This window comes from Balaenoptera physalus (genome assembly GCF_965194825.1).
Source record: "Balaenoptera physalus genome assembly, chromosome: 15".
Classification (NCBI taxonomy): domain Eukaryota; kingdom Metazoa; phylum Chordata; class Mammalia; order Artiodactyla; family Balaenopteridae; genus Balaenoptera; species Balaenoptera physalus.
In genome coordinates, this window is record NC_138894.1 from 97,101,224 (window position 1) to 97,121,249 (window position 20,026).

The 20,026-nt window shown below is 47.9% G+C and overlaps 1 protein-coding gene across 16 annotated transcripts in view; it reads left to right on the forward strand.

Annotated features, from left to right (window-relative positions):
* Nucleotides 1-20,026, forward strand: part of MYT1L (myelin transcription factor 1 like) — a 417,110-nt gene that overhangs the window by 254,417 nt on the left and 142,667 nt on the right. For all 16 annotated transcript variants that reach the window (XM_082427029.1, XM_082427020.1, XM_082427023.1 and 13 more), the window contains one exon: nt 10,765-10,921. The gene's annotated coding sequence lies outside the window, so the exon portion shown is untranslated. The remainder of the gene's footprint in view (nt 1-10,764; nt 10,922-20,026) is intronic.

The window sequence follows — 20,026 nt, forward strand, 5'->3', positions numbered from 1 at the left end:
TCGAATTTATGTTTAAAAATGAGTAGTTCTATGCATTTACATATTTGGTAGGGCTGACCGTGTCTAGGTAAATTGTGTGTTTGCGTGTGTGTGTACAGATAAGCATGTTACAGCAGATGCAAGCAAAGCTAATAAACATGTTTGTCTCCCTGGAAGGGCCTGAGACGGGAGGGAAAGTCTGGTGGCTAAAAAGGACGTGTTCCAAAATCCCACCCCCCTCCCATCACAGGTATTATCAACATCTGTACTTATTTCTTGCCAGTATTTGTTCATTTCCATGGTGTTTTTGGTTAGGAGCATATTATACCTGTACTTTTGCAACCTAATATTTATTTCAAAATTGCATCATAAGCACTACAAACAGTGCTACAATTCTTTTCCGTGGGGAGAAAGGCTTGCAGTGATTGGGCACTGGTTCTGTGCTGGGCATCTGAGCCATTACCTCATTTAAGTTTCCCACCACCTAACGGGCAGGAATTAGCCCACATCATGAAGGGAACCTGGGACTCAGAGCAGTTGGGTCAACAGACCGAATAACTGGCTGGCAGCTGGGTCAAGGCAGAACCCAAGGCTGTTTGACAAAAATCGACAGTCTCCCTCCTCACTCTGGGAAGCGGATGAACGAGGAACCCCGTCACCTTCCGTGTTGCTGGGAATTAGGCTGTTCTCCGTTTTCCGCTCTCCTGCATGACGTGTGCGGTGCAGAGAAGGTGGAGAGTGAGTAGGAGAAAGAGGACCGTCTGCGTCAGGTGTGCTCGGGGAGCCGGGCCTCAGCTGGTCGATGAGAAGGCTGAGGCCTGCTCCCCAAGGTGACTCAGAGCTGAGTCCTGGAGGCCTCGGAACTAAACAATAACCCGCTGGTCTCCCTCCTGAGACACCGGCTCAGCTCGAAGTCCCAGGTGACCCCCCCCTCACTGCTGCGGCTGCTCGAAATGGAAGGTGGCACAGCTGCTGGGGGCCTGTGGACTCAATTATCACCACCTCCTTTAAATCGTAATTTAAGCAGGTAGATGTTTTTTAATTGCCATCTGTGTAGTGAAATCCATACCAAGACAATCAGGGTCTGCTTTAATTGGATGTAACCTGGCTGATAAGCGTCAGAATGACAGAGCTGAGATTGACAGGTCAGGGAATCAGACACTTTGGCCGCGTATAATGGTTGGTCCTATGTGGCTTCATGGTCTCATATCACGTAAATAAATATAGGTGTGTGTATGTATGTATATATGTGTGCATTCTACATTATTACTTTGCTCTTCTCATCCAGCAGGCCAGCTTCTCTCTCCTGATTCTAAGTATTACTTTCTTTTATTGCCTTTTAAACTCTGCCTTCACACATGTCCCCCACCTCCCCTGGAAGCTGCCTTGCCCATCAGCAGCTGAAGGGGCCACACTAGGGGAGGCACTGGATTCCCCTAATTTCTATCCTGTGCCCCCAAGAAATTGCCCCGTTGGGTGCCCTGTAGGATGCAGACAGCCCCTGCATCTGTGGGGCCCTGGAGTGGGTGTCCTGCTCGTCCTCGTCCTAAATTCCCAACAGGCTTGTGTCAGGGCTTCAGAGGCAGGAGGGAGAAGTTCCCTGCTTGTCTGTCCAAGCGCCCGGAGAGCCCTCCTGGCCAGCCTACCCCAGGGGCCGCCCCTGCCCTCCCCAGCCCCCTCCCCCCGACATCCCGCACACCCAGGATTGGACTATCTCTCCTGCCTTGGCTCTGGGTCCCCTGAGCAACGTCCCTGCTGCATCCCCAGCACCCGACAGACACCTGACTCGGACGCGGGCTCCGCACCTAACTGCTGAAGGATCAAGTCACTTAATCCTTACCAGGCTTCATCTGAACCACAATCAATGTAAATGCTGCTTTCTAAGTTGGCCTTTCCTCGGAGGATGTGGTGCATGTCTCTCCACACTACCAGCCTTTTGTCCGTTTCTGTAATTCTTTCTTTCATTCTGGCATCATCCGATTGCAGTGACTGCATGGATGCTGGGACCCCGGTGGGGCTGCTCAAGCCTCGTCCGGGTGAAGTGTCATCTGCAGGAGAGACTAAGGAGGCTACTTCACAGGATTGTTGAGAGGAAGGGGTGGTTAAATGTCAGGAAGGAGGGGCCCGAGACCCAGCGCACAGTAGGTGCCACACCTGTTAGCTGGAAGTTTCCTCCCAGCCACTCCCTCCCTTGTTCCTTCCTCCTCCATGTGGTTTTTCTCTCTCTAGAATAACGTTGAAGCCTCCTGAGCGCGCAGGAAGCACAGTAGCCGTACGGTGCTCTGAGCACCAGACACTGTAACAGCTGGTCCGACGGGCTCCTGCTTTGCCCCTGAGAAGGTGCAGGTGCAGAGAGGGCGGGACCTTCCCAGGTCACCCAGCTGCTGCCGGGGCAGTGGCCCCGCTTCTCCCGGCTCTGGATCCCTGAAGGTGATGGGACAACAGCCACCTCCAATGCCTGGGTTTCTTGCAGGGGCCAAACAGATGCCTGTGAAAGCTCTCGTGAACCTCCCAAGTGCTGCACACCTTTTAGTTTTGCATCATTATGACTGAACCCCGAATCAGTCTCTCGTTAAGGCCTTCACACACACCCCTGTAGAATCACAGTGTTTGAGGACCCTGGCGCCCTTGCTAAATCCACGTGGGCACATTTGTGATCCGCGTACCCAGGAGGCCACGTCCTTTCTTGATTCCGAAGTATGCAAGGCCCAGCCCAACTCGATAACTTGCATCTTACGTTAGGATCAGCAATATCACCCACAACATAGTTTTGGGTTGCAGTCTGCGCTGCTCCAGGGCAAGCAGGCCTGCGTACGTGAGAGGAATTAGCCCAAATCCCCTCCTTCAGTGTCGGGAGCCCTTGCACCCGCCCCGCCCAGCTCCCCCTGCAGCGCAGACTCTGCCCCGTGCTCCTCCACCTCCTCCCGCACGAGGTTCCAGGCAAGTCTCCTTCCCCCGGGTCCGCGTGGGCAGTATCTCCCTCCCTGACCCCTCCGGCCCCAGCCCTCTCTCCACACCCAGCGTGTCCTGTCCGCCCGCCCGCTGGCTTCCCCTCCACCTACATGCGGCCCATCTGTATCCGTCCTTCACCTGGCTGAGCTCCAGGCTGTCAGCACCCACGTCACAAACGGGAGGAAGACCGGGCACAGATGTCCCTTCTGTGACGGGCCCACAATTAGAGGCCCTGCTCCCCCAGCGCAGGAGGGACGTGAGGCCCTGGTCCCCCAGCGCAGGAGGGACACGAGGCCCTCCTCCCCCGGCGCAGGAGGGAGGCGAGGCCCTGCTCCCCCAGCGCACGAGGGACGCGAGGCCCTGCTCCCCCGGCGCAGGAGGGACGGGACCTCCACAGGCCCAGACAGCCTCCCCCCTCCCCCGCCCCAGCCAGGCTCCTCTGGGCCCTGCAGAGCTGCACACCCTCCAGCACGACTCACCTTCCCAGGGCCCCTTCAGCTGTGAAGAGGGGTCACTCGGTGGCCCCGTGCACGTGCTGTGTGGGGATTAATTAAGTGACTGTGGGTAAGGAATGAACTTGGAGGTCTCCCTCGAAAGGTGGCTCAGGAGGACATGGGCTGATTATTAAAGTATTAAATCCCCACTTTGCCGCTAGATAGAAAGCAACTCAACTCTCCCAACCGCTCGGGAGGAAAACAGGATTCCTGCACGTCCCGCCCCCTGGTGAAGAATGAAATAGCACCAGTTAGGATGCACTGTACTTGCTGTCAGAGAGCAGGGCGGCCGTCTGGGAGGGATCCAGGCCTCTCCAGCAGTTAGTTACTTACCAGGTAAATCTGGTGCCTAGAGAAGAGATGCAGCGTCCAGTGTCTTGGTCAGATGCTGCCATGGTGATGCCTTCAGCTAATACTGGTCAACCAGACGGTCTACGTGGGGGGCCCTACACCGCCGCACACCAGGGAGGGGCCATGAGGACACTGCAAACACTGCAGGGGCATTTCGTGTTGACACAGTTCGGTCACCCGCCCGGAGCCACCCCGGGAACTGAGATCTCACCTTTCTCGTGAGCGTCCTCTCCCCTTTGTGAGAACAATCAAGCTGCAGTGGGAGGGCAGCCTGCTTCCAAAGTGCTGCAGGGCACTCCCAGGAGCTGACGCTGGGCCCCCTGCAGGTGGCCGGCTGGTCAGCCCAAGTCACAGACACGCCAGGTCTCGGAAGGCAGCGTCACCTGAGCACCTCCCTGCTCAGCGTGTGTGCGGGCTGGCGGCCCTGAGGCCAAGGTCCTGGCGGGCTTCGCCACAGCCAGCTGTGAGCTGGGCCCAACACAGCCCTTCCCCGGGCCTCAGGGGGAGTCCGATTTGCTTACTCCCTGGCAGGGCTGGCACAGTCAGATTCCAATTTGTTGGTCGGCGACAGTCAGGTACACTATCAGGTGCTATCTGAGAAGCAGTCATGTTAGCTGGGAGGAGAGGGTTGGTAATGGGATCCCCCAGAATCATACAAGGGAAGCCTCACACCTTAAACCCAGGGAAAAAATGCCTCTGTGCCCAAGAGCATCCTGTCCCAGGCATGGAGGCAGGAATGGGGTCTGCTCCCTCGTGGCTCAGAAGGTCCGGCTGTTTCACTGATAACTCCTGAGAGTTGCCTGGGGTGTCTTATGAATATTTTTAATAGCTTTATTAAGATATAATTCACCTACCACACAATTCACCCATTTAAAGTGCACAATTCAGTGGGTTTTCGTGTATTCACAGATAAGTGCAATTGTCACCACAGTCAATTTTAGAACATTTCCATCACTTTGAAAAGTGACCCCATAGACTTCAGCTTTCCTGCCCCACTTCCCACCCTACGCTCTTGTCCTAGGAAACTACTAATCTACATTCTGTCTCCATAAACCTCCCGATCTGGGACATAGCATACACATGGAATCAGGTAATATGTGATCTTTATCAACCTGATTCTTACACTCAGCATAACGTGCTTGAGGCCCATCCATGTTGTAGCGTGTGTTGTTCCTGTTTATGACTGATCAATATTCCATTATATGAAGAGACCACATTTTATTTATCCATTCATCAGCTGATGGAAATTTAAATTGATTCCATATTTTTGAATATCATGAATAATGCTGCTGTGTACATACTTGTACAAGTTTTTGTGTGTACTTGTTCGTCTCTTACCTAAGAGTGGGATTATTGGGTCATACAGTAGCTTTTTGACTAATCATCTGAGGATCTGCCTGATTGTTTTCTGACATGCCTGAACCATTTGCATTTCCACCACTTGTGTGTGAGCGTTCTGATTTCTCCGCGTTTTCCCCAACACTTGTTATTACCTGACTTTCTGATTCTATCCATCCTCATGGGTATCAAGTGGTATCTCATTGTGGTATTGATTTGCAATTCTCTGATGATTAATTATGTCAAGGAGTGTCTTGTCATGTGCTTACTGCTATTTGTATATCTTCTTTGGAGAAATGTTTATTCAGATTCTTTGCCCATTTTTAATTGAATTGTCTTTTTTTTTTTTTTGAATTGTCTTTTTTTATTACAGAGTTATAAGAGTCCTTTATATATTCTGGATACAAGTCCCTTATCAGATATATGATTTGCAAATATGTTTTCCCATTCTGTGGGTTGTCTTTTTCACTTTCTTAATGGTGTATTTTTAACACGAAATATTTTTTTTAATTTTGATGAAATCCAATCTATCTATTTTGTTGTTGCTGTAGTTGCTTGTATTTTTGGTGTTATATCTGAGAATCATTTGCCAAATCCAAGGTCATGAAGATTTACTCTTAGGTTTTCTTCTAAGTTCTTTATAGTTTTATCTCTTACATTTGGGTCTTTGATCCAATCTGAGTTCATTTTGCTACATGGTGTGAGACAGGGATTCAAATTCATTCTTTTGCGTGGGGATGTCCAGTTGTCTCAGCACCATTTGTTGGAAAGGCTATCCTTTCCCCTTTAAATGGTCTTGGCACCCTTGTAAAAATCAGTTGACAAAGATGTATGAGTTTATCTCTGGACTCACAATTCTATTCAATTTGTCTATAGGTCTATCCTTATGCTAGTACCACATTATGTTGATTACTATTTTTTGTAGTACATTTTGAAATTGGAAAGTATGAGTTCTGCTTTGTTTTGTGCGATGTTAGCTGTGGGTATATCTTCTGAGTCTTAAAGGTTACAAAGCTCATAGATAGCAGAGCTGGGATATGATCCTTGTTCTTTCTATGGTACCTCATTCCTAGAAGGGATATCTGAGCCATTATTGGGTATTTCTATTGATGGGGAAGTTTTACTGCAGGAGCATCATTACATCATTGGACCAACTCCATCCTGACCTTCCTGAAGACTCCAAGAGGTACCAGGACTTGACCCAGGGTAATGAATCTGTACGTAGAGAGGCAAGACATGCCTGTGACACCGTCATGGCTTTCACCCTGAAATGCTGCCCTGAGCAGCGTCAGGCCCTGGTCTAGCAGACAACATTTAACACCTCCACCCCACCCAACACGGCTTCTGCACAGCTGAGCAGAACCTCCCAAGAGAAAGCCAGCCTCCAGCTTTCCTGACTCATAACTTCTTGGGTCACCTTGAGCCCCCCGTTCCATTCTGAATGTCTTCACCTAGATCTGAAGAGCTGGACAGGAAAACGGTGTTTCTTGATTTCCTGCTGCCTGTACGTCTTCCCTGTTGGCACCTTCCATATAGAGAAGCAGACATAGCGGTGGGAGGAATAGGAGAATCCAGTCAGGACTCCGGCCGGAATGGGCCTGACCATGGCACATTCCCTGTTTTATGCTGTAAATACCCAAAATATGAAAGGAGGGTTTTTGCACCACTTCAAATAGAAGAGAAAGCAAACTGTTATAGTACCATGTAATAATGCGCTTTCTGTCTGAAATAAGAAAAGGTACAAAAGAGAAGACATGAATGGGATGGGTGAATAAATAAATTTTGGGATAAAAAGAAACACAAGATGCCATAGGAGCACGAGGAGGGCACCTGAGCCAGCCTGGGGGTTGGGGTGCCCCTCAGCTTCTCCCAGAGGATGACAGGGACTGAGTCAAAGGGAGAGAAATGGTCCACCAGAGGCCTGGTCTTAAACCTCTTGTAAAGACAAATAATCACCAAAATAAATGCAAATGTATAACTGTGATAAAAACCAATTTGGGCATATAAAGTAGGATTCTTGAAATTTTAAAATACAATTGAAGAACTCAAAGATAAATTTGAAAAAACCTTCCAAAAGATAGAGAAGAAACAGAAAGAATAAAAAAAAAAAAAAAAAAAAAAAAAAGCCAAGCTCAATAGGATCAACTTATCAGTAGGATACATTTAGACAACACAAATCCATTTGGTAGACATTTTTTTAAAAAAACACACAGTAAAGAAAATAAAAAGGGAGAAGTTATCAAAGAAGGGAGAAACAACTTCTCAGCGACGAGCAGGCTTCAGGTCGTGTGTGCACTGGGTGCTGAGCAGTAAGCGTGGAGAAGAGATTCCCGCAGAGACACACAAGCCCAGGATGAGGGCGACGGCGAGGGAGAACTGCTTCTGATGAGAAGTGGCATCAGACTGGCCTCAGCGGCGGAGGCCACGCTGGAAGCCTGGCCTTCTAGTCTTGGGGAAGCAATTTACACTTAGGAAGTCCTGCCTGAGAGCCAAATAAAGACATTTCCTGACATACAAGATCTCAGAGGGAAACTTTCCTGCAGGTTCTCGTTCTGGGAAGAATGCCTGGGCTGAGTGTCAACAAAGTAGAGGAGACGCTCAGGGAAGAGACCGTTTTGGGGCCTGGAAAATAAACAGCCCCTGTGCCCTGCATCTAGGGGGAGGAGGGGCACACAAAGCTGTGTGAGGCCTGCTGGTCTCCTTCAACACCCAGCAGTCTCTCTTGCCTTCAGCCTCTCAATACAGACACTTGTAATGCACGTTTTTCAAAAGCAAATAAAAAAAATAATAATAGGTCTGAGACCTTGATTTCTTAAAATAAATTTCCCAGAGGGAATTTCTGCCATTGAAAAAGAAACGGACTGGGTCCCAAAGAAGAGGGGGTCAGCTCGGTTCTGAACCCTGGAACCACCTGGCAGGGTGCCTGACCCCCCCAGCTGCTGGACTGTGGGTGGGACTTGGCCCATCCCTGTGCTGCCCAGGGAGGGAACCTCTGTCTTCGTGCACTAAGTACTCTGCTCCGAGTCACCGGAAGCCGTCCTCTGATTAAATAATGTCGATGTGCAGCTTTCAGGGGACACTTCGCTCTGTGGCACCATCAACCCCTGCTCTCCCACGGGTTTTGTAAGGGACGTGGTCTAACACAACTTCGTTGTCACCAAAACACAAAACCCACAGACGAGTGCGCTGCAGGTTTATGTGGCAACTGTAGTAAATAGGAATCTCAAATCTAATTTAATTTATGCTGAGATCAGGAGTTGAACCATAATTAACAGTTTGCTTGTCATTCATGCCTATATAATTTAATTGTTTAATTTTTAAATATTATGAGCTATTTATATGTATATTTCTGGATAATATTATTCACACTGAGTTGAATATTTGCTGATTAAAAAGTGCTTTTTATAGCTATAGTTTTATAAAATAATTTATTTTAAAAGGCAAGCATCTACATATGTCACAGTATCAAAACTGAGCGTGTTGTCAATGTATTAACCTGTATTAATTTGTGTTTTAGTAGATTATGTTGTATTGTCTCAATTACTGGGGCTTCTTTGATAAATTTAGTGATGGGTATGGAATTTCTGTTTTACCCAAACGTATTGTTTTTTGTTTTTTTTTCTTTCTGCTCTTTCATCCTTTCTCTTTTTCTTTACACCCCCCAAAAATTATTTTTTGCATATTTAAGGTTGCAACTGTGTTGATCCTAACTCTGAGCTACTCTTTCTTTTATTCTTCCTTTGAACTTATGTAGTGATGTCTTACCCATCTTGTTTCATACCTACCGAGTCACCCAAGTCTAGCTGAGTGCAGGCAGGCGAGCCCTCAGTAAATAGTGGTTGAGTTAATTAAAGGCGTCCCTATTTAGGGAGCTGTCTACATCATCACGGTTATAAGTGAGAAATTGAAACTCAGAGATATTATGGAGGCATATTAATAAATAGATTTACAGTGATAATAATATATCAACATACTACCATTTACTGAGCATTTACGGTTAGCTAGATCCTTCTTGTATATTATCTACTTTAGATATTGAAAAATTCTAGGAAATTAATGCTTATAAACAACCAGCTCAGGTTATGAGGTAGTAAGTGATAGTGCTTTTGTGACCCAAGTCCATGTGATTCCAAATCTTTTAACCATTAAACATTTTACTGGCTGGTTGGGTCACTTGTGTAACAATACGCTCAATTAGATCAAAAATTCCTCCTGTGCCGGTCCACAGGAGCACTGTCTTCTTTTTTCTCTCTGTCTCTCCCTTCCTTTCTTTTTCTTTTTTCTTTTCTTTGTCTTCCTATCAGCAAAGCTGTATTAACCAGCCCCTGGGTGCAGCACCTAAGACAAGGCAGGTGGTTTGGCTACTCCAGAGTCACGAGGACCCGAGGGCTGAGCCCTGAGACAGCTGAAGTGGGAAAATTTAGGGGAAGTTATTAAATCCCAAGGAGGAGGTGGGGAGACATTCTTTGATCTAAACGGCAAACTTGAAAAGCAGAAAGACAAATCTGGTCTAATTCCTTTCTCTTTCTGGGAATTTATGAGTTTAAATCTTCTGTGGTCTATGTCCTTGTGTTCCTAGCAAGACACACATGAGCAAACTCTTAGTCCTTGTCGGTGTGGATCAAATCAGGCCTTGGGAAGATTAAGTGTTCAGGGAAAGGATTTACAGCTCAGCCCTAAGTGTGGATGGGAGTAGACAGGGCAGCTGGTTCCCAGGTAACGGGAAGGATGGCTGAGTTCCAAGGACAATGACTCCCGCTCTTTCTTATTCGACTCAACTATCTGGTTTCCTGTAGTTCAAATGAGGAATTACAGAGAAAGTTGATGTCGTACCTGAGCATTTTGCTGGTTGTCTGTGATAAGCTGGTTATCCGAAATATCAGTGCCCAGAGGTTTTCATTCCAGAAAACCACCTGAGCAAGAGGCACTGGACCCTTTGGAATGAATGAACCCATGTGAATGAATATCCACAGCAACTGCTGGGGGAAAAGCCCCCAAAGTCACCACTCAAAAGCTCGTGCAGGACTCTGGGACTCCAGGATTCCTGGCCCTGGGTCTCAGGCCCTCCGGCTCTCCTGGTAGGGGTGTGTGAACAGCCCAGCTGCATTGGGAAAAGTCCTAGATTTGGGAGCAAGAGGGTGCAGTTTCCCTTATGACTCTCCCGCTGACTAGCTGGGTAGCTTTGAGCAAATATGTCAACCTCTCTGTCAGTTTCTTCATTCAGAAGGTCAGCATCGTTTGGTTGATGGATAAATAACATACTGGATAAGGTGTTGTAAAGTCATCTAGCTCCACAAACGTTATGGAGACCAGCCTGGAGGGATGCTGGTCCCCCTGGACCAAGAGTTCTAGAACCGCCTCAGGTAGGGCAGAACATTCCACAGTCTGCACAGCTGACTTGGCTGGCAGGCAACAAGTCTTCCCAGATGGAACCCAGGGAAGACCCTTTCTCGGAGACAAAGCAGCAGCCCCAAGTCCAGGAGACTAATTCTCAAGGGCACCGTTGTATGTGGGTAGGACAGAAGACGTGGTCCCTGGGGGAAGCTGGAGGGTCCATGGTCACTGCCGAGGGCATGTTCTCTATTCGCGCTGCTTCCCGGTGTCGTCATGAAATCATTAGGTGGTTTACCCTGTGGTCCCTGTTTTGCAGATGGAGAAATCGAGGCACAGAGAAATTAAGTGACTTCGCCGCAGTCACAGGCTGGGGAGGACCCGGATTAGAATTTAGAGAGAACTTGACTCTGGGCCTGTGTCCTGCCCACGGAGTCACGCTGCCTCCGTTCCTAGGAGAGAAGACTTCCTGCAAGGTAACCCCCCCGACCCCGCCCCACCGGCCGCGAGTGGTCCATGGGGAGGCCGTGCACTGCGCGTGCGTGGACCGCTGATGGCTCAGATGTCTGGTCTAGAGCGTTGTCGGCAAACTGCATCTTTCCGTGATCACGACGGCCGCCCACTCCCCCACCTCCGCGGCCCCTTTCCCCCAGGTGCCCTCGCCCCGCCCCGAAGTGTCTCCACGTCCTCCTCTTCAAGGCCTTTGTTTCATCCTCGTCTTCTCCTCTTTACGTATCTACCACCCCCGCCCCCCATGGGCTGACCAACCCTATCCCAGGGGTTTAGAAAAGAGAGAGAAGCTCCCTTCGACCCTCCCCGAGCTCTTGTCTCACCCCTGGGCCTGTGAGGCCAGGCCTGGAGGGGCCCCCTTCGTGGCCTGTCCACTGCAGGGTCTGTGGGCCTCCGGCCTGTGGTCCCGCCCTTCTCCTGGGACTTGTCTCAGAAATCCACCACCAGTCTCCTGGGACCAAGCCCAGGCCACATCAGGGGTCAGAGGGGTCATCCAGCCCCGCATCCCACCATCCCAGGGATGAAACTTCCCCACACTGACCCGCGGCCGCGTGACCACTTCCCAGTGTGGTCAGTGTCAGAACAGCAGACTGCACGCAGTGCCCCCTCACACCCTGGGGTCCCAACTCAATACTCCTTCCCCCCTACATCCTTCTAGAGCTTTCTCTCACTTTCTGTTATGTGCTGTTTCTTTAGCTTCTCTTCCTACCATTTGGATGACTTTTCTTTTGCGGGTACATTTACTTCAATCTCTGAAAGCTCCTTGAGGGGAGGGGTGCGTCTCGTCTGGTGTGTTCCTCCTGCTGAAATGGACACATGAAGTCACAGGACTAGTCAGGACACAATGTCCCTCCTTACGTGGGCACGGCACTCCACAGTTTAAAGAGCCCCAGGGCAATCCTGAGTTTTCACACCCTCCGACCCCCGCGCTGAGCTCGCAGGAAGACACTCCTCTCACTGCGTAGTTTGTACAGATGATCAAACTGAGTCTTGAAGGCTGAAAATGTGCAGTAAGCGGGAGAAACTAAATGCCAAGCCCAGCCCTTTCTCTCTAAAATTCATGTATGTTTCCTATTCAATAATTTCCAAGATATTTTAATTTCTGGAAATTTTCAGTGAATTGTGTATTTCATCTCCCCTGAACACAATCTTAGTTCACAGATTACACTTCCTCTCACTTGTAGACGTAAGCTTCTCTAATTTTTCTGTTCTTTATTCATTTAGTAGTGTTCCCCCCACAAAAAAAGAGTAAAATAATTTTATAAAAACTGGATTTTAAACAATTTTATAAACTAGAAAATCACTCGGAGAGTTTCAAATCTTTATATAAATGAACATTTTTGTTAATTGTTATAATGTCATAACATATTTGAATCTTGGAAATTTATTTTTTGTGCCACTTCATCAAAATTTAAATTGGGAAGAAAGTTGGAAAATGCTGAATATAGACCAGATACATAGTCTCAGAAGCAGACTTATAGATCTGCTTGTGAATATAGAACATTATTGACTATTTGTTCAAAGCAGTTTTCTCATCACATTTGTGGTTTTGTCACTGTCAGAAAGGGATGTGTTGTCTCTCTCTTCTTTTTCGCTCCCACCCGAGGGCCCTGTCTGGCTGAGGCAGGTGTTAATTAGACAAGGGGGCATCTTTCTTGGCCGGGTCACAAACACACAGCCCAGGATATAGAACGGACCCTAGAAGTGGGCCAGACATGCCAGGCGGGAGCAGCCTGTGCCCACCAAGGTCATGAGGGGCTGAGCCCGGAGAAAGCCCAGGGGACCGGGGTCCACTGGTGGGCAGGCTGAGCACCTCAGGAGACGGGGCTGAGTGGGGAAGGCACGCCGGCCATAGAGCGCTGGGACTCTGTCCAGATGACTGTGGGATGGCCTGCATTGTGTGCTTCTATTTGGGAAAAACATCACTAGCAAGGAAGAAAAAGAAAATACTTGCAACAGATAAGATGGGCAAAGGGGTTAACACCTTAAACATACAAAGAGCTATTATGAATTGATGTGAAAAATTTTAAAAGAAGAAAAATAGGCGAAGGGTGAGAATAAGAACTTCCCAGCAGGGGAAACTTAGGAGGCTGAAGCTGGAAAATACTGACCCTCATTCTTGGTTGGAGAAGGAAAAATGTAAGCAACCATGTGACAGGTAACTTCACTCAGTAAAAATAACAGACTGGTGGGATCCATTGGAGATAAGCACTTAGATAATGGGCATAATCATACTTTACTAACGAGTGCATGGATTTTTACATTTTCTAACAGTACTGACAATATCTTTTAAGAAAACCATATTATGGAAATGTGCACAAAGATGTGTGTGATATTTATTGCACCTTTTTATAGTGGAATAAAACAAATAAATGAAATACAACAACCTAACTATCCATTAGTAGGGGAATTTACAGAGATGGTTGGATAAATTTTTGGCTGCAGAATATTATGTAGCCATTCAAAAAATGAGTGTAACAAAAATAAACTCAGAATGGCTTAAAGACTTAATTAAACATAAGACATGACACCATAAAATTCCTAGAAGAGAGCATAGGCAAAACATTCTCTGACATAAATTGTACTGATGTTTTCTTAGGTCAGTTTCCCGAGGCAATAGAGATAAAAACAAAAATAAACAAATGGGACCTAATCAAACTTACAAGTTTTTGCACAGCAAAGGAAACCATAAAAAAAAAAAAAATACGAAAAGACAACCTACAGAATGGGAGAAAATATTTGCAAACAATGTAACTGACAAGGGCTTAATTTCCAAAATATACAAACAGAACATCTCATACAACTCAACAACCAAAAAACAAACCCAATCCAAAAATAGGCAGAAGACCTAAACAGACATTTCTTCAAAGAAGACAGACAGTTAGTCAATAGGCACATGAAAAGATGCTCAACATTGCTAATTACTAGAGAAATGCAAATCAAAACTACAATGAGGTACCACCTCACACCAGTCAGAATGGCCATCATTAAATAGTCTACAAATAACAGATGCTGGACAGGGTGTGGAGAAAAGGGAGCCCTCCTACACTGTTGGTGGGAATGTAAGTTGGTGCAGCCACTGTGGAAACGGTATGGAGGTTCCTCAGAAAACTAAAAATAGAGTCACCACATGATCCCGCAATCCCGCTCCTGGGCTTATATCTGGACAAAACCATAATTAAAAAAGATACATTCACCCCTATATTCATAGCAGCACATTCACAATAGCCAAGACATGGAAACAACCTAAATGTCCATCAACAGAGGAATGGATAAAAAAGATGAGGTACATATATACAATGGAATATTACTCAGCCATAAAAAAGAGTGAAATAATGCCATTTGCAGCAACGTGGATGGACCTTGAGATTATCGTACTAAGTGAAGTAAGCCAGGCAGAGAAAGACAAATATCACATGCTATCACTTACATGTGAAATCTAAAATACGACACAAATGAACCTATCTATAAAACAGAAACAAAATCACGGACATAGAGAGCAGACTTGTGGTTGCCAAGGGTAGTGGGGGGAGTTGGGGGAGGGATGGAGTGGGAGGTTGGGGTGAGCAGAGGTAAGTTATTATATATACGATGGATAAACACCAAGGTCCTACTGCATAGCACAGGGAACTATATTCAGTATCCTATGATAAACCATAAAGGAAAAGACTATTAAAAAAAGAAAAGACTGTAAATATATATATGCATAACTGAATCACTTTGCTATACAGCAGAAATTAACACAACATTGTAAATCAACTATATTTCAGTTAAAAAAAAATTGAGTGTAAGCCATAGGCATTGACCTGGTGAGATAGCTGTGATTTTTAATAAGTGAAAAATAGCAACGCACAGAAAAGTTTGTGCATAATGGAGCCGGCTTTTATAAACAATAAACATACGAAGGGAAAGCTGCTCTATCTATTCATTATGTTTTCAGAGTAGGGAGAAGGTTAGTAATCTTGGGATGAGGAAGTTGGATGAAGAGACTATAGCTGTTGCTGTATCCCTACCGCAGAGCTGATGTGTTGCTGTTCTTCTTTTGATTTTTTTCAACACAGTAATATAGAAGAGATAAAGAAAAGGAAGGCAGGCATTGTTGCTCAGACTTAAGGAAGTCAACGGGAACTTTTCTGGGTTCCTAAGCCAGAGAATTCCATGATGGAAATAGGGTAGCATCAGGGCTGTGCATGTAACGGGTTGACAAGGGGACAGGCCTCTAAGAGAGGATGGCAGTGAGTCGGTCTTAAAAGGTAAGGACTTAAACAGGTGCGGTATCCAGGGAGATGGAAAGAAGTGGGAAAAAAAAATACAATGGCAAAGAGTGGAACGTGATAAATGACTTGATGGAGAAATGAAGACTAGGAAAAGGCCAAATATGATCTTAAGGTTTCAGACTGAAAGAATGACCCCTTCCTTTGATCCGTAAACAACCACTGAGAAATAGTGGACCAATTCTAGGCTTTCACAGGCTCCCTCCTCCCAAGACCTTACAAAACAAGGGAGGAACGCCTTCTGACCATGGTGCAGAGAAACAAACCTCTAATGAAGAAATGTACACGATGCGGAGGAGGACAGAAGTCAGAGCAATAATTGCAGCAAAACAGGAAGAAGCTGCACTCTTCGGGGAGGGCCCTGCACTGAACAGAAACGTAGGAGGCTGGTTCTCAGATGAATCTGCTGTGAGATGACCATACCCTGGAAGCAGCCAGAGCGTGGACTCGAGGCTGAAACGAGAGGTCAGGACTAGAGACACTGGCTTGAACCGTGGCAGCGGGGCAGTGGACACCTCCGCTCTGGGCGTGTGTGGACCTGAGGGACCGGACGGAGCCGGGGACCGGGAGCCAGTGATCCGGGGAAAGGGGGCGGTAGCGTGAGTGTCTGTTGAGGGATGAGACAGATCGGCTTTGGGGAGTCAGGGAACAGGCGCCATTGACCTCGGAAGCAGGTTCCAGAAGTGACGTCCTCCGGTGGCTGGGAGAAAGGCCACTGCTGGAGAAGTTGCACAGCGAAGGAGAGACGGGACCGTCACCAAAGTCAGCAGGTCGGGTGGGGGGCCTGAGCCGAAGGGGAGCAGGAGGGAAGTGGCCTCGCAGCCCTGAAGTTGGGGGCAGATGGCGGTGGTCAAGCGCTTGAGCGTGGGACTCGACCGTGACCTCCAGCTCCGCTGTCTTTTCTAGTTGCCTGACCTTGGCCCAAGTCACTGACCGACCCTCTGAAAGTCCTGTACTTTGTAATCTTGACCCACCACGTGGTGCTGCTTCCAGGCAGAAGCCAGAGTCACTGTGAGGCGTCCCTGAAACCATCTTCAGTCTGTCTTTTCTGAATATTCATTCTATACTTTTTTGAAGCCTCCCCTTCCTATGGAGGGATACTGAGTTCTGGGAAATGATTCCCTTTTTTCCCCTCCTTTTCTTTACTGTGTAGAACATCCAAGCCCCTTAAATAACTTCCCTCCATCCCCACGTTGCCAAGAAAGTTTGCCCAATGTCCACACAATCTTTAAGGGAGCTTATGTATTTTAATTTAGTACAACTCGGCAAATATTCATCACTGAGCAACTGCTCTGTGCCAGGCACCGTGCCAGGAGCTAAAGAACCAGAGACCGACACGCCTGTTGTGTCCCAGCCTGCCTGGCACCGCTCACTGGGGCCAGGTCCACCCGTGCACAGGTGGGTCTGAGATGCCCCCATGTCCCCAGGTGCCAGGACTATAGCAGTTCTCCAGCCTGGTCCAGGGAACTTAGGAGTCTAGAAACTATTAAAATACTTGGATTAAGGAACATTGTCAAGAGTGCAAGAGAAATACTCGCAACTAGAAAAGAAAGTCGTGTTCCCCACCTCTTCACACACACACACACGTTTTAAGTTTTGTAAATATAGCCAAATTTGGGGCTCTAGAAGTCATTATGGAGACTGTACTCTGAAGCTGTGCACCATGGTGCTGGTTCAGATACTCAAAGGGCAGTAAAAGGTTTGGTATTAGGAAAAGCTAGTTAAAAATGCACAGATGGCATCATCTTACCCTACATCACAAGAGTTGTGTATGTCCTTAACTTGGGTGTTATGAGCATTTCTGTTTCCGTGCCTTTGGGAAAACACGACACCTAGAAAACCAAGCTGGGAAGGATGCACAGACATCTTTAAGCATCTCTCGAGTACCAGGCACCGGGCCGGGTTCTCCCATAAAATCATTCCATCCAAGTCTCTTGACCACCCAGTGGGATAAGTAGGGATTTTGCACATGAAAGAAGTGAGATTCACTTTGTTAGTAAACGTGGAGCCACAGTCACACCCGGGCCACCTGCTTCTGAGATGCACCTGCCTCGCCGCACGCACAGGTAGATGGGCATCCACAGAGATGGGGGAGGATCAGTGCTGACACAGAGGAGTCCCAGGATGCCAGCCCCTCCATCAGGAGAGCCGGCAGTTAGAAGATTACCCCACTGTCTGCAGGGCCCAGACGTGTTCAGGAGCCGCCAGGACCTTGCGCCCAGCCCACATCCCCCCTCCTGGTGGGTCCCTGCTGAGTGCCGGCACCCTGGGAGGGGCAGGAGGTGCAGGTGTCTCTGGGGAAGACGGAAGCCTAAACAAGCACCTTAAGACAAGAGTGTTATCCCTTTGAAGACAAGTACAAAGTCTCTGCAAACCTATCTGCAGGAACTTTCTGGGAAATTAAAGAACAACTACTCCAAGAAAGGGGATGGAGAAGAACTTAAATACATCATTAAACACTGAGCCAAAGCTCCTGGCCAGAGACACAGGTGGCTTTTGGAGAGGCTGCCATGTTCTGAACCTTCAGCGAATCCATCCAGCCCTCTGAGACCCACACCTCAGGCCCCCGCTGCCCACGGAAGTCCTGATGACAGATACGGGGTCTGGAGCTAGGACGGGATACTATTCCTATAAAATTACATAAAATCCCACAACGTTCATGTATTTTAGGTCTGGCTTCTCCTTGACTCTTGAGAGGCCCTGGAACTTAGATGTTCTGCTCTGCTGTCCTCAGACGCAGTCAGCCTCAAGGGCAGAGAGCCCTGGGCAGGAGCAGGGGCCCCCAGGGAGACCCAGCCCCAGGCAGCCTGGACACAGCTGTCAGCACTGTCGGAGCCCCTCTTCTGCGACAACTGGGACCAGATCAAGAGCAACACGGTCAAACACCCCGGGGCTGGGCGGGGGTCACACACAAGGCATGGGGTGGACATGGGGCTGCCACGTGGAACGCAGCCACGCCAGCCAACTGTGGCCAAGAGAGTAATGTTTCCAGATCCCCTGATTTTTCCAGAAAAAAAGTCAGGAATTCAGATTTGGATATGAAATCTCCAGATGTTTAGGCGTGGGCCTGCTGTGTTACGTATTAAGAGCCTCAAGGAAGGGGTGTTGCTTCCTCTCCAGTGCAGGTCACAGTCACGCTTCTAATGCCGTGTTTTACAATGACTTTAGGAATTCTTTGTAGGCCACAAAGAATTGCTTGACGTTTACTAACTACTTATTGACCAGTTCATAAAATAATTAGCCTCCAAACCTCCTTATTCCAATGAACTTCAAATATGCTACTTCCTCTGTTATCCTAGATTTCCCCCAAAACTGCTACTCACAGAATCGTCCGGGAGTGAGGAGTGTATGCGGCTTTCCCTCTGGTCCCCGAGCACAGAGGCAGCGGCTCACATGGGGGTCAGGTGGGCAAGGCCCTGCTCACACCGCGGTCAGGGGCAGGAGACAGGCAGCGGCCAGCGGCTTCCTTCTCGTGTTTGCCCAGAGAATTCCTGGTTTCTCATCTCAGTCTCTCTTGCCTCTGTCGGCACCAGCCATCCCTCTGCAAACACGTGCGTCTGGGTTGAAGCGGTGGGAGCTGCGGTCTCCTTCTTTGAGGGGAGTTGACTGGGTACCCTCCTCCGTGACCGGGAAAAGGAGAGGAGGAAGCAAAGGAAAAGTTAGGAGCGGAAAACCCAAGGCTTTGCCTGTGTTTTATTTGTCTAATTTTTCCTTATTTCCATCCTAAAAGGTGGGATAACTAAACTGAAAAATTATAAACCGTGGACCATAAACCCCTTTATTTCTTCTAATTTTGTAACCTTTGGATAATAATGCTATCCTTTCTCTTAATATAAATATTGGATAGGAATCCTCAATTTCAACATATTTGCACTACGTTAAATTCACTAAAAAGCAGAAAATGTCATATTTTGGAAAACACTTTAAATTATTACAGTATTTTTTTAAACTCTACTCAAGGATTACTACGATACATAATCTCCGATTCTCGCTGATATTTCCCGGTGGGTTTTTTTATGAACCAAAACTTCCCTGCGTCTGAACTGAGACGAGGAAGCAGCTTCCATCACGTGGAGCTGCGTGGAGCCGGGTCTCATTTACCTAGGAGACCTCGGTTACCTAGGAGACGGTGACCCCGGGCATGAAAGCTCTCGGGAAACAGCTGCACGCAGTTTGATCGGCACACTTGGTTTTGCCAGCGCTTCTAGTTTCCCTTCATTATACCTTCCCCGACTTTCTCACTGTCACACAACTCGGGCTGCCACCTGCCTGCAATCTTCCCTCCTCGGTGATGCTAATGAACAGTGAGTGACCGCAGGTTGGGTGGCAGCAGGTGAAAGGTAGGGCCTGGCTGGTGACAAGGTGACACCTACTTCCCCAGTGGCTGGGGAGTGGCTGGGGAGGAGGAGGGAGTCGAGCCCCAGCTGCCCACTGCGGAGACTGCAGCCCGAGGGTCCCCCTGCCCCATCCCTGTGGAGGGAGAGCTGGTGACGGTGCATGGAGACATGGGTTAGGACACCGATGGGCCCTCGCGGTCCCAGGACCCCACATCCCAGGGGCATTGCTGTGGCCTGGAGCCTGTTCAGCCTCCAAAGGCTTGAAGGAATCTACGAATGTGCGATTTTTGGTATTGTTAATACTCTGTTATCTTCACTAAGGCTCAACCTGACCAGAGTGTGCATTTTACTGGTGGGGAGGATGGGGGGAAATCAAATAGTAAAATAAATCCTGCTTCCAGATTCAAGTTTACATATTACAACATAATTCACTGCCCTCTCTTCAGTGAGTCATTCTGAT